Consider the following 16,058-nt stretch of genomic DNA (forward strand, 5'->3'; position numbering starts at 1 on the left):
GCGCCACCAGGGGAATCCGATTATCGATTCTTACATTACACAGATCAATACTCCATCATTAAACTTAGGACGTAGATTTCAGCTGGCTGGGCGGAGGAAGAAACTGACCAAGTTTCTTTCCCAACATCCTGGTGGCAGGTGGCATAGGAGAGTAAACTGAGATTGTAGCTCATAGTTAAATATCACTTAGACTCGAAATTCAGAAGATCACCAGGACATTGAGGGTGACTTAGACCCACCTCTTCCGTACCTGGTTCCTGGTTCTGCTCTATTCACATCGGTGGGTGCTCTGTGTGGCTTACAGGCCTTGATAACAGACTTGGATCTTCTACCATGGTCTCTTCCTTTCTTTTCTTACTAATATAAGGTTGAATTAGTGGCACCGTGGGACAAAATTCTTTTGATGTATGTGTACAAGCGTGTATGTATGCATGCCTGCTGTTCCTATTCCATATTATAAATATTCAGAAAATTTTCTTTTCTGACCCAACAACTTTAAAAAATTTTAAATAGGTAATTTACATAATTCAATTTTAAATTATATAAAAGTGTATACAGTAAGAAATCTTTCTCCCCTCTCTGTTCTCATTCCAACCAACTCATTCCCATTTCTGCAGACAACCAGTGCTATTAGATTTTTTGTACCCTTCCCGAGATATTTTATGTATATAAATTGTATAGATACACTCTTTTTCTTTCCTTTTTCACGCAAATGGCAGTCTATTTTATACACTTTTTAGCTTACTTTTTTCAGGCAACAATAAATCTTGATATCTTCTAACATTTTCTCTGGCCTGGCTATCTCTCCTTTCTTTTCCCACTCTCCCATTTGTCTCCCCTTGTATGCATTTACTCTGCACTTTTGTATGCTAGAGACACATTGGTCCATTCACTAATTAGTTGACTTCTTATTGTGCTAAATCTTGTTTGTTTATGCACTTGATGTCCATTTAAATGTAACTCCCCAAATGATATAATATGCACACTTATGTCCTTTTTTGGTACATAGCACCAAGAATAATTATGAGTTTAATGAATATCTTTTTCTGACTTTGACTTCTGATATTTTTGCCACCCACGTAGTGTTTTGAAACCAATTCTACTTTTACTGCTATTCAGTTAAATGCTAGCTTGTTAATAGACAGCATGGATTGGCCAGGTTTTGATAGAAGAGATATAGGACCATTCCTTCATTATGTCAGTATGACAGGAAAACAGATATGAAATAATTATAAACCTGTCAATTCTTTCAAATTGTATCTATAAACAGTACAACCTAAATCAAACTATTAAAATTTTTCAAAGAACTTGATAACCATACCTAAGATTTATATGGAAATGGCATATGAATAGCTAACTAAACTTTTAAAAACAAGAGTTTTTTAACTTTTAAAAACAAGAATTTAGTTTAATATTAAATTAAACTACAAAGACTTAGTAATAAAAACAGGGTAGTATTGGCAAAAGAACAAATTAATGAATGGAACAGAATAGAATAGACAGAGATACACCAATGTGTATATGATAATTATTGCTAATTTTGAGTTACCATAAAACAGTGAAGAGAAGGTAATTTAGTAGATGGTTTTGGGAAAATTTACTCATTATATAAGAAAAAAATATAACTGGATACCTGCCTAAAGCCACACCTGGATTAAAAACCTAAACATGAAAGTTGAAATTATAAAATTAATAAAAGAAAATATAGAAAACTATTTGTGACCTAGAGGGAGGAAATAACTTCTTTTTTATTTTTTCATTCTGAAAAATTTCATATATGTCAAAAGTAGAGAGAATAGAACAAAGAGTTTCCATATAGCCATCACTCAGATTTTAAAAGTAGTAAGATTTTGTCATGTTTGCTTCTTCTATCCATATCTCATTAATTTTTTTTTTTACTTTGGCAAAATATCTTAAAGCAAATCCAAGATTTCATATAATTTCATCCTATATAGTATACAGTACACTCTTAAAAATACGGACACATCTTCTATATGTATCCACAATGCCATGGTTGCACCTGTAAAAGATAGCTATATATATATATATGTATATATTTTGGCCATGCTGCGAGGCTTCTCTGATCTTAGTTCCCTGACCAGGGGTTGAACCCAGGCCCCGACAGTGAAAGTGCCAAGTCCTAACCACTGGATCTCCAGGGAATTCCCAAGATAACAATAATTAAGTAAGGGCTTTTTAAATAATCAAAATTATTCACATTAAGTACATTAGAATAGTTTCCTGGGGTGGGGGAGGAAAGGAAAAATGGGAATGGAGTATGGAGACAAAAGAGAATAAATAAGTAGAATAAGTGCAAAAACTTGCCTATACTAGTGATGATAATATATCATGGGCTGAGGATTATAGCTAACTCTCTTCTATGCCCAGGCAGGGGCAGGGGTGGGAGGTAAAGAGCTGAGACCGTTTATATCCTTGGATGAGCCTAAAATAACAGGCACTTTCATCACAGGATTTGAGAAACTAGACACAAATATCTGAACAAATATTTCTCCCACTCCCTGAATCTCAATATTAGAGGCTGACTATAAAAGGTTCTTTCTTAGACTGAAAAGGGGTCATGAAGTGCTCAGAAAACAAACCAAACCAAAACACCATATTGAGGGGGAATGTCAAAGGGTCACAGGAGCCAACGAAAGAGCTCCCAGTAGCCAAAGTTGGAACAATTCAAGTAACTAAATAATAAGGTACAGTACCTTGGATTATAGCCTGACATATAAATATCCATGAGTTCATACTAATATAAATAAATTATTGAATAAATTAATAAAAGGGAAAGAAGAGAAAAATGTCTCGTGCAGAAGAATTCCCGATAATTTATGTACGTGTTCCACCCACAATAAGGGGGTACATAATGCTGCATTCCTTAAGTGTGGGCTTCACATAATGACTTCCTTCCCAAGAGGGCAGTATGGGAAAGGGAGAAAGGAGAAAAGAGTAACTTTACAGTGGAGGAACCTGATAGACGCTATCTCAGCCAGGTGATCAAAGGCAACATCAAGAGCCATAAATCATGTTGATAATATGTACTCTGGATATGATGTGATGAAAACATCACTATACCCCAATGAACTTCTCCCCAACACCCCATAACCCCAGGCTAATCATGAGAAAAACATCAGACAAATTCCAGTAGAAGAGCGTCCTGCAATATACCTGACCAGTACTCCCTGAAACTGTTAAGGTCATCACAAAGAAAGTCTGAGAAGCTCTTACGGCCAAGAGGTGGCTAAGGAGACATGACAAATAATGTAATGTGGTATCCTGGAACCAAAAAAAGTCCATTAGGTAAAAACTAAGGATATCTAAATAAAATGGGCTTCAGATATTAATAATGTATTAATATCGGTTCATTAATTGTAACATGTACCATACTAACGTAAGATGTCAATAACTGGGGAAACTTGGGGGTTGGGTGGAGTGGGGATGTAATACACAAACCCTCTGTCTCCATTCTTCTGTAAATCTAAAACTGTTCTTTAAAAAATGGTCATGAAGTCAGTGGTTAATGGAATACATGGTAAATTTTTCCTTTTCTCCATTCCAGCTGGGAAAGATGTGTCTGTTTGGTTTATTATTCTTATTTTTTGTTTTTGCTAAACACAGAAGAGATCTTTGCTCAAAGACATAGGAGGTGTTTTTCTTCTCCCACTTTTGGGGTTATGAGTGAGCTTGCCAATGTTGAAGGCAGATGCCTTAGAACACTTGAGTAGATAATATAACTATATAATTAGTTGGAACTTGGAGAGATTCCCAAGACAGCTGAGAAATGGCCAGTAGTGTACACTGATGGCTTCTTAACGTTAGAACAGGGGACTCATTCCTTTGCAATCCTCGAAGTTCAACCACATGCAGTTAGAATGATAGTTTCAACCAATCTGAAGTAACATAAGTGATTCTAATCATAGGATCTCTGAGCAAAGTGTTCAGACAGGATTACCTGTTGGGGCTTTCATCTCCTACTCCTAGCATGGTGGCTGGCACTCAGTAGGTACTTAACAAATGTTCATGAAATACATGGTAATGTGCTCCAAGCTCCAAGCGTTACAATATTTTACATATGGTTCTAATAAAGTAAAGAGCTGTATAGCCTGGCTGGCAAAATGTTATAATTATCGCCTGAAAAAACATTTATTAAATATCTTCTAATTCATGGAATTTATCTTTTATTAGTTCATCTACTATCAGTTTCAAATCTCTGAATAGCAGAACTGTGTCTTTTATTATGGGAAATGTTGTACCGTATGTCACTTGAAAGGGATTTTTCCCTAGCTTGCACTCAAAACTGGCCTATCGGGAATGGTTAATGTTTTCCTCATGAGGACTCTTGACGCAGTTGAACGTTATAATTTTTGTGTGTATTTTTATTAGCTCAGAACCTTGCCAGTTCACTCATGCTAATCTGCAATTCCTGTAATTATCACACAGAAAAAAAAGTTAATGGGGCAAATTGACCCCATTTCTCAATGCAGGCTTAATAGGAAAAAGTTATTTTGAAAGCTCAGTGGTTTATAAGCACTGCTTTACAAAACACACTGTAACACGCTTCTACTTCGAGATACAGCCTTAAGTAGTTAAACAAGTTCACTGATATTAAGTGGGTATATTTCCATCCTTTATTTTTCCCTATTGACTTCATTACTTAAGATATATCTGACTAGATGCTGGCAAAGGACCTCCTGGAAGCATGCAGCCATGGTGGAGGGGAGTGGAGGGAACTCCCTATTTGGGGAGGAGAGTGGATCATTGGAGATAAGTGTGATCGAACAGCTAGCTCTTATGGAATATTGTTGAGAGAGTAATAATTGGTTTTAATCAGGGATTATGCAGTGAATCTGTGGATTGAAAGTGACTAATAACTGCTTAATATAATCTAAGACTCAGAAAGATCCATGATAAAATAACTACAAAGAAGTAGAATCAAAACACATTCCTGGATGTTTTAATCATTGAAGTTGGAACAAAAGGAAATCTTATTTCTAAAATAAAGCCTTCCAGGAGTCAGTGAGTGGAGACCAAAGCAGACTTTTAGAAGAACTAACTTCAAAAGACATTCTCTATATTATAAGGGTCCAATTGTTAAAGTAAAATGATCAAGACCTCCCGGAGATTCTAGGTCATGACTAAACCATCACCATCGACTCGGACATTTCTAGAGACCTAGCACTCTTCCACCCTCCGCTCCACTCACGGCCCAGGCTGGGCACTGAAGTTCTCCATCATTCGGTTGGACAGTGCTACAGGACAGGCCTCCAAACACAGAGCTTCCTGGGCACTGCAGTACACTGGAAAGGCTCTAGTAAGAGCGGGTAAGTGCAGCCTGAGTGTCTGGTGAGATCAAACCTGAAGAGAGAGCGAGATAAGGAGAGAGTTGAGTCATTAGTCAATTCTTTTAACTAACTCTCTGAAGTTGGCTGGCTTCACACTAGACCTGGTGATTAATGGTAGAGAGATAGCTCTTACAATTCAACTTCTGTAAGTAGGAAGAAATTTAAAGCTTCCCCTGAGCATTCGCTTCCTCTTTAACTGCTTCAAAACAAATCTCAGTGTCTCTAGGCTAATGCCACTTCTCATTTTGCACATAGCCCTTGATGGGGAAGAGGGAGCAGGCCAGCCGTCCCCTACTGGACAGTGACCCATGGTTCTCTGCCTTTTCACAGCAATCTCCCAAAGGGAGAAACAGAGTCATGACATCAAGGGACAAAATGGCAGCCCTGAGAGGTCATTCCACTGTCAGAAAGCACACACAAGCTATTATTCTGAAGAGGGGAAAACTACTTACAGTTTTCCAAGTGGGTAGTCTGGAGTTTGCTATAGAAGTGCTTTTTAGTTCAATGATCCCTTGCAGAAAAGTATGTAGATAAAAGTTAAGAAGATTCAATATGGAGAATAATTTTTTTCTGGCTTTGAAAATTTTTCTAACACATAAGCACGACTCTTAGTTGCAGAGACTCAGTTACTCAGTTATCAAAGATGATATGGATAAGGTGACCAGACCCACCATCTACCCGGCTGCACAGAAATCTAGGATTCATGCTGTTTCCTCTCTTCTCATACCCAATGTGTTAGTTTCATTAATTCTCCTTTCAAAATATTTTAATTCATCCAATTTTCTCCATTCTCATGACAACATTTTAGTTTAAATCAGTCATGTCTCCCCTGAACTATTACAATAACCTCTTTAATAGAACTCACTCTTGCTTCTCTATAATCTATCTCATGGCAGCCAGAGAGATCTTTTTTAAACATTTGTGAGATCATACTATTCATGAAATCATGTCATCTTCAATGGCTTCCTTCCAGGGCTGTAGATGATCTAGCCCTTCCCTACCTTCCAACTTCATTTCTTCTTACATTCTGTCCTAATACCACTGGCCTGTTTGGGGTTCCTTGGCTAAGACAACCTCTTATCTGCCTCAGAGACTTTGCCTTCATTTCCTCCGGCTGTAATGCTGACCTCCTTGTGACTGGTTCTTTCCTGTCTTCTAGGTCTTAGCATAAATGTCACCTCCACAGATAAGATCTCCCCAACCTGTCCCCTTCCCTTGTTATTCTCCCTTTATTAATATCCTCTGCTTATTTTGTTCACAGCACTTGTAATCTGAAATTGTCCTATTTATTTATTAATGTATATACTTACTCTTTTTTTTAACCTTTTAAAAAATAATTTTATTTATTTATTTTTGGCTGCGTTGGGTCTTCGTTGCTGCGTGTGGGCTTTCTCTAGTTGCTTAAAGGGTGGGCTGCTCTTCATTGTGGTGCAAGGGCTTCTCATTGCGGTGGCTTCTCTTGCAGAGCACGGGCTCTAGGCATGAGGGCTTCCGTAGTTGTGGCACACAGGCTCAGTAGTTGTGGCACTCGGCTTAGTTGCTCCACGGTATGTGAGATCTTCCCAGACCAGGGCACGAACCCGTGTCCCCTGCATTGGCAGGTGGCTTCTTAACCACTGTGCCACCAGGGAAGTCCATCTGCAACTTTTAATTCATGGAAAATTTCAAGCATTGTATATACTTACTCTTGATCTCTTCTCTCCCACAATAGAATCTAAGCTTTTCCAGGGTAGGAACCATGCTTGTCTTTGTGACATCACTGTATCTACAATACTTAGAACAGTGCCTAGAACATAGTAAATATTCAGTGGATATTTGTGAAATGAATGAAGAAAGAAAGGTCATCTAGAGCAGGGGTTGGCAAAATTTTTCTGTAAAGAGCCAGAGAGTAAATATTTTAGCATTTGTCATTTACAGTCTGTGTTGCGTATTCTTCTTCATGTAAAGACCATTCTTCACTCTTACAAAAGCAGACCACAAGCTGGATGTGGCCCAAGGGCTATGGTTGCCAAGCCCTGATCTAGATCAAAAGAGAAATTTATCCATGACCCTAGTTACCTCTAATGTCTAACTTTTGTGTACTTGTCTGAGTTCTAGGGTGTAGTAGATAAACTGGAGTAGTTATGTCAGCTGTTACCTCCTTGTCTAAGACCCCTTCTTAGTGAACCTGTTCCACCCACAGTTCCTGGAGAGGAATAGCTTTATATGCTACCTGATTTCCTCTACACCTCCTACTTCCTACTCATGGCTGATTGTAACTAGAGCTGAACTCTACCCTAATCAGATGATGATGTCTCTATGGAATTTGGAATTGGGCCACTAAAATTGAACCAATTAGATGCCAATGGGCTCTTGACATAAAATAGTAGGGTAGATCCGTGACAAACCAAAGCCAAATGTAAGCTCCTATTTTCAGGGAATAGAGATACCACAATAAAAAGGAGGTCAGACTACTAAAGACACTGAAGGAGATATACAGGTAGAAGCACAGACCTGAAGCCCCAGGGTCCTGAGAAGAAAGGAGTAGCCTTGGGTCCTGAACATCCAGTTCCATGTCCCATGTGGTCTAGGTGTGCTTTGCTTTTGTCCTTGGATATCTGTGAAGTGGTCTGTTGTTATCTCTCCTTAACTGACCTAATTTAAGAGAGCTTCTATTCCTGACAATGAGGCTGGGTGTTTCAAGTTACTATCAAAGCTATCGATCAATACACACATATTTAACAGATGTCTGCTATGTTTAGGATATCTGATAGACATCATGAGAGCAAACACATATGTACAAGAAATTGTTATAGCCTTCAGGGTAAATCTAGTTGAGGGATGAGACCGAGATATATGAAATAATAATTAACAGCGTAAGGCCGTGTACAGTTAAACACCTCATGACAGGATTCTATCTACGTGTCTAAGACTTTTTAAAAATCAGTTTTAATGGTATTTAAAGCAAAATGAAAATGGATGCTGATGAAATAATACTGTTTCAAAAGAATTACACAACAGTGCATTCTGACAAATAAAATTGCTTTTTATCAAGAATTGTACTTTTGTCTAAATATTTAAGGCACATTTTAGCAGAATTTCGAAACTGCTAACCCTTAGTCAAATCTATCCAGATTAACTGAGAATAAACCATTCCTGTGCTCTTTCTGAAAGAGATAACAACTATCCCCAGACTATCTAAAAAGTGTTTGGTCTTAACAACAAAGGTTAGATAAAGTCCTGGGTGTGTTCAAAGCGAACTCTTGGGTATTTTATCAATACAGGCATCAGGTTACCAATTGCTTTAAAAATGCACTCCCTGACATTGTCTCTATGCTGACAGAATATTCACTCAGAAAAACAGCCTCTAGAGACCTGTGTCTGATATGAGTGCATATAGGAATTATTTTTTCCTGAACCAAGATTTGTAGAAGTACCATCTTCTAGGCATGCTACCTACAAGATCTACTCAGTCCAAAGTGGAAATAAACTCTATAAAGGCAACAAGTTTATCAGGATTTTATTTTTTTCACGTCTTTATTGGAGTAGAATTGCTTTACAATGGTGTGTCAGTTTCTGCTTTATAACAAAGTGAATCAGCTCTACATATACGTATATCCCCATATCTCTTCCCTCTTGCGTCTCCCTCCCTCCCTCCCTCCCTATCCCACCTGTCTAGGTGGTCACAAAGCCCCGAGCTGATCTCCCTGTGCTATGCGGCTGCTTCCCACCAGCTATCTATTTTACAGTTGGTAGTATACATAAGTCCATGCCACTCTCTCACTTTGTCTCACCTTACCCTTCCCCCTCCCCATATCCTCAAGTCCATTCTCTGGTAGGTCTATCAGGATTTTTTTAAAGTAAGTTTTTATCAAAGCCTTGTTTTAAAAGGAAATAAAGATGGGAAATGGGGAGTAATAAAATAAGTTTTCTGTCATATCAATGCACAGAAATTCAGCATAGGTACCATAATCTACTACTTAGACCCCAACGGTTTTTCTTCATCCATGGAGTATATACACTTGATACAAAACAGGGTGTGAGTCAGTAATTGATTTGTGTTCATGTACCAATGCTGAGAGTACTATACCAGTTACCTAACCAGTGGTTGTCCAACTTGAGTGTGGATCAGAATCACTTGGGGGCGTGTTGAAACAGATTTACTGGGCCCCACTCTCAGAGTTTCTGATTTAGGAGGTGGGCCTGAGAATCTGCATTTCTAACAAGTTCCTAGCTGATACTGATGCTGCTGGTCTGGCGGACCACACTGAGAAGCAATGAACTGACAACAATCACATAGGCTTTGGCCCGATCACTAGCCTGGACTTCCCTGCTGGACATACCTAGAGAGTCCACTAGAACTATATGAAGAAACAGACTGAGGTGGTTTCCGTATGAATTCTGTTGCTCAAAAGTCATACAGCGGTTTGGCGGATTCTGTCTGGAATTCTGATTCATTTTTAATTCCCTCATTTTCACATAAGGCCCAATGCCAGCTGATAGTGGTGGCTTAGGTAAAGAGGCACACGTAGCAGGCTCCAATGAGATTCACCAGCAAGGAACCACAGCAGAAAATCTTCTCACCAAAGACGTTCACACTGATGGCTCCAGTGACAGTGCTGGGCCAGTCCAGTTTTGGTGTTTGGAAAGGACTGTCCAGAGAAATGGAGTACTGACACATGCTGCAACGTGGATGAACCTTGAAAACATTATGCTAAGAGAGAGAGACCAGTCCTCAAAGACCACGTATTGTATCATTCTATTCACATGAAAGTCCAGAACAGGGAAGTCTACAGAGACAGAAAGTAGATTAGTAGTTTTAGGGCGGATGGGGAAAGGGACAAGTGTGGGTGTGGGGAAGATTAGCCCAAGGGTACAAGGTGTCTTTTTGAGGTGATGCAAATGTTCTAAAATTGTGGTGATGGCTGTACACATCTGTGCATATACTAAAACCCATTGAATTGTACGCTTTAAATGGGTGAATGGTATGGTATGTGATTTATATCTCAATGAAGCTGTTAAGAAAAAAAAAAGGACTGTCCGCTGACAGTTTGTTCATCCTCATACCATGCTCACCGTCCTCCTACTGTCCAGAAAGCTTTCCTTCGTACTTGTGCATGCACAGACTGTCTCAAAAAAATGGCAAGGTGCTAATATTAGTGGCCATTTCTAAAAGGAAAGAAGGGATTCCCAAAACATAATTAAGTCTCTGTTACCTATTATTTTTATCCAAAGTGGAAGAAAAAAGGTTATGAAAAAGAACAAGAGGACTTGCCTGACGGTCCAGTGGTTAAGACACCACTCTTGCATCGCAGGGGGCACAAGTTCGATCCCTGGTCAGAGAACTAAGATCTTGCATGCCGGATGGCACAGCCAAAAAAAAAAAAAAAAAAAAGAAAAAGCACAAAATGTATAAGACTGACAGAACAGTTTTCTGGTTTCTTTGGAAGGTGGTTTGTAAAATTAAAATTAAGTGTTCCAAGTGTGAGAATTAGGAAGAAACCACTGAGGCCTCCACTCCAGGAAACACAGTTTGAAGGGGACCATGAGACTTGGGCTCCAGAAAGCATCTTTATACATCCCACAGTATAGAGATGGTATTAAGAAATGAAATAACATTTCCTCTCAAGGGCTATATGAAGAAGCTTGTGTGTGAAGGAAAATGCCCTGAAAAGTCCAGGCCTTGGACACACACACACACACACACACACACACACACACACACAACACACACACACACAAAGCAAATGGTTCAGAAAATGAAACTCATCCCAGAAGCAAATTACCTAGAGTTAATTCATTAATATGTTTGCAAAATATTTTCTGAGCACATATAATAGCCCCCAACACTGTAGTCAGACATTGCCCTGCGCTCAAATGATACAAAGAAAAGAGAGGCTGCCCCAGTCCTCAAGGAGCTTATTGTCTAGGGGGAAACTCAATAAACCAGTGGTCCCAGTACTTCCTGGTGACCACTTTGATAAATCATGCTTTGGAAGCACAGAGAGGGACAGGTAAATTACACTGTGGGCTGAGAGAGCTTCCTGTAGAAAACGACCCTTGATCTGAGTTTTAAAGGAAAAGTAGAAGTTAGCTAGCTAGAGGATGAAGGAATAGGATGTGACAGTGGGGACTTAGGAGCAGATTAGGAAGCTCAGCTTTGGAAGGCACTGTTGGCAGTGGCTTGGCTCCTTCATGGTCCCAGAACATGCAGAACACGTCTACCATGGTTCTAGCTTTCCCTGGGTAACCTTGACCCTTGGGGGTCTGGTGACATCGCTTCCTCCTTTCATTCCTCCACGCCCAGAACTTGCCATTGGTGGTGGCTTGCCATGGCTGCTCACTTCTGCTTTCCTCACCATCCTGATTGACTTAGCTCTTCCATCACCTGTGTAACCAATCCACTGTAATAAATGTCTTCTGCTCCAAAGACCAAAAAAAAAAAAAAAGGTGGGAAGGGATGGAAACAACAGGCAGTATCATTTCTGATAGGAAATTGCAATTACCTGTGAATGGCTGGGGTGAACAGATGTATGAGAGGAGAGGAGTGGGAAGCAGCCACACAGCACAGGGAGATCAGCTCGGTGCTTTGTGACCACCTAGAGGGGTGGCATAGGGAGGGAAGGAGGGAGGGAGACAGAAGAAGGAAGAGATATGGGAACATATTTTTATGTATAACTGATTCACTTTGTTATAAAGCAGAAACCAACACACCATTGTAAAGCAATTATATTCCAATAAAGATGCTAAAAAAAAAACAAAAAAAAAAACCCAAGAGAAGTAGGGTGTTAGGTGCTAAACTGAAAGCAACAGGGAGCCATTGATGGATTAAGTAGGAGTCTGATTAGCATTTAGTAAGATCACCTTGGTAGCAATGCAGAGAATGGGTTTATTGGGGTTGGCCATGCTCAGCTTAGCAGTAGAAAGACTATTTAGGAAACCGTTTCAATAACCTAGTGAAAGATGATACTGGCACGGACTAGGCAGCAGTTCTCAAGCATTTTGTTCTCAGGAGCCCTGTAGACTCTTGAAAATTATTAAAGGCTCCAAGATAGCTGACTTAGTTCTCCACAGCACATGCAGACACAACAAGGTGATAGAAAAGAGATTACCTGCTGATGAATATTTCTGTTTAAGAGCCAGGATAACTTCTCAAAAAATCTCTCAGCCGACTCTCTTCCAGTACTTAAACTAGTCACTGAAAAGAGGGGGCAGGGTAAGCATTATGCCTGGTTTGAACCAATCATGATTCTGTCTCTGGGGCCAGACTGGATCCAGCCTCCTCTGAAGCTTATAGAGGCACCTACTAGCAAGGAAGGCAGTAGAAAGGGTAAGTGCCATTAGGGCGGCAACTATTGGTGGCAGTCATAGGATTCATCAGGGTAGAAGTTGTCAGTTAAAAGTGCCATGTCTACTGATGATTAACCAGAGAGGTAGTGAAGTAAGATGAACTGGACTGTAAGGAACACTGACACTTAAAGGGACGAGCAAAGGAAAAGGAAGCTCTGAAAGAAACTCTGGGGCAGAAGGGACAGTGGTTAGAAGGGTGCGGCTCTAAGTCAGACTGCTGGAGTTGAGCGTTACGAACGCTATTAGCTGTCTGGTCTTGAGAAAATCACTTAGATGTTTTAAACCTAAGTTTTCTCATCTATAAGATGATGGAAATAATTATGCTATTTCATTAAGTGCCATTAAGAGGGAGTTAAATACAGTAATTGTGTAGTTGGCACAGAACCTTAATAAATGAGGGCTATTGTCTTATTAGTGTTAGTATTAATGAGGATCTGCTTCAGAGATGGAAAGATAATCAGATGTAACAGAAGCCAGGAGAGAAGAGAATTTTTTAACTATCTCCAGCGGTAAATACTGACAAGAAGTCGTTTAAGGTAAGAACTGTCAAGAGATACTTAGGGGTTGTCCTCTTCACATTTTTAGCATCTACTATTGGCTTATATTAAACTAGCAGTCAACCAAATAAGATGTTTTTAGACAAACTCCAGCCAAACTAGGGCTCCTTCTTTCTGTACCTGTGTAGCTGACCGCAAGATTTAGTTTATCCACTACATTGTATCTAACCCTTGGTTTTAATCCAGTGTTCTAGCCTGACAAGACTAATTTGAATCTTTGATCTATTTGCTTACGTCAGATGGCATTTCCAATGTCAATGTCATCTGCATATTTGCTGTGTATATCTTGAATATTTTTATCTATTTTAACAGTTGAGTGGTAAGAATATTTAAAAGGGAAGTTACTTTTCTCTAAGCTTCATTCAGTTTCCTCATCAGTAAAATGAGTATAATTATATTTATTTCACATAGGGTTGCGATAAATAAGTAAATCCCTGAACGTGCCTAGTACTGTGTGTAGCGCAAAGAAGATCTTCCTGCGTTCTTCCTGGTTCCCTCCTTTCTTCTCCCCTGCATCACTTTTTCCTTTTTCTCTCCTTTCTTTTAAAATTTCTTTAAAACTTTGTTTTAACATACTGCCTTGCTTACAAAGAGAAACTACGTGTAGAATAGGACAGTGTTTTGAGATCCAATTGGCTAGAATAAACTGAATTTCATGCTTTGAATTGGTGACAGCTCCCTTAAGTAAATATAAAGGCATAAATATATTTCTGTCTCCTTTTCTCATGATCCCCTAATCCCTACTTACACACTCCACCTCCCATCACCTCCTCCCACATCCCCTCTAGCCCCTCCAAGCAGATCATAGTCACTTCACTGCTAAAAGAAATATATTTACTGAGTATCTACAATGTGAACAGCCTCAGGTTAGGACTGAAGTTAAGATACTAGAAGCCAAAAACAATCTTTCTGCCTTTTAGGACCTAATGAACTCTGAGTATCTGGGTTTAATCCCCTTAGAGTCTCTCCATTCTCCTGTAAATCAACCACCTCATGGTAACACCTGGGGGAAAGGAAGAAAGAAGACCCCTTGTGGATTTTTGCCCTCTCTCCCAGGTAATATGTACATTTTATACGCGTATTCTTTCATGCTTCCCACAAATATTTCTGAAACTTCTATTATGTGCCAGGCATGATTATAAATACTAAGGATATGTGGAGAACAAGGCAGGCAATGTCCCTGTTCTCATGGGATTTACAGTCTAGAGGGGGGAGACAGACAATAAACACAAAGAAAAATGCTTGAACAGGACAGTATTGGACATAAATGTGATATAGAACATTTGAACAAGTGACATGCTCCAGAGTGGCTCATTTAGGTTGGGTGGGCAGGAAAAGTCCCTCTAAGCAGGTGACATTTCAGCTGAGACCTGAATCACAAGAACCAGTTACACTAAGATCTAAAGAACATTCCAGACAGGAGAAATACTAGTACAAAGCCCCTGAGGTAGGGATAAAATCGCTGTGTTCACAGGGCTGAAAGGAGGCCAGCGTGGCTGGATTACAGCACCCAATGGGGAGAGTGGCATGAGATAAAGTGGGAGAGCCACAGGCCAGGTCACCAGGCAAGGCCTTGCAAACCTGGAGGCCTGTTAGAATGTCCTGGGGAGCTTTAAAAACTATGTGGACCCTCCTCTAGAGATTCTGATTCACTTGATCTGAGGTGGAGCCCAAGCAACAAAAGTTCCCAGGGGATTCCTCTGTGCAGCCAGGGTTGAGAATCAGTGATGTCTGTGTTTCACAAGCTGTGGTAGGGAGTTTGTATTTTCTCCTAAGTGGAATGGGAAGTCACTGAAGGGTATTAAGCAGAGGAGAGATGGGATTTGAGTAATTTATTTAAAAGATCCCTCTAGCTTCTATCTGGAGAATGGATTTAGTGGATCAAGAGAGGAAGCAGGTGATTGTTGTCTTTTTGTGGACATATGCTTTCATTTCTCCTGGGTAAATACCTCGGAATGGAATTGCTGGAAATAACCCAAATGTCAATCAAAAGTTGAATGGAGAAACAAACTGTGATATGTTCATACAAATAAAATACTACTCAGCAATAAAAACAATGGCTGATACACGCAATAACATAGATGAATCTCAAAACCATTGTGTTGAACAAAATCAGGCAGACACAAAAGCTTGTATACTATACTAACCCTCTTATGAGGAATAACAATCAGAAATGGTTACCTCTAGGGGTAGAGACTGACTGGAAGGGGGTTAGTAGGGAATTTATGAGGGTAATGGCAATGTACTTCATCTTGATTACATGAGTATACACGTTTATCAAAACTCATTTGAACTGTACACCTAGAATCTGTACATTTCATCATATGTGGATTTTACCTCAATCCAAAACATGAAAAAGGACTCACACAAAGACCTGTACATGAATGTGTATGTAGAAAAGCAACAGGGGTTACAGTTAGGAGGAGCTCTGCAGTGTCCTGGTGAAAGATGATGGCATAGTCTAGGCTAAGGAGATGGAGATGAAAGATTGGAGATGGTGTGGAGATAGGATATGGAGATGAAGAGAAGTCAACAAATTCAGGATATACTCTGGAGGTAGAAGCTGAGGGAACCCCATTGTTGATTGTGTGAGAAGAAGAGAGGAATCAAGAATGACTTTTAGGTTTTTCCTATAAGCATCTGGATGGGTGATGCTGTCATTTACGGAGCTGCGGAAGCCTGGGATGAGTAGGCTAGGGGAGAGGAAAATTAGGAGCTCTTTTTTAACCATGTTAAGTCTGAGATGTTTATTAGACTTCTTGGGTATTTCAGCGGCAGATTTCTGGAAAAGATGCTTCCATCTTTTATTGTTAAAATATAAACT

The 16,058-nt window shown here is 39.6% G+C and overlaps 1 protein-coding gene across 1 annotated transcript in view; it reads left to right on the forward strand.

Moving 5' to 3' along the window:
• The window catches only part of JADE1 (jade family PHD finger 1), a 189,512-nt gene that overhangs the window by 97,060 nt on the left and 76,394 nt on the right, over nucleotides 1-16,058 (forward strand). The window lies entirely within an intron of this gene.

This window comes from Neophocaena asiaeorientalis, unplaced genomic scaffold (assembly GCF_003031525.2).
Source record: "Neophocaena asiaeorientalis asiaeorientalis breed wild unplaced genomic scaffold, Neophocaena_asiaeorientalis_V1.1 scaffold65, whole genome shotgun sequence".
In the NCBI taxonomy this organism is placed as follows: domain Eukaryota; kingdom Metazoa; phylum Chordata; class Mammalia; order Artiodactyla; family Phocoenidae; genus Neophocaena; species Neophocaena asiaeorientalis.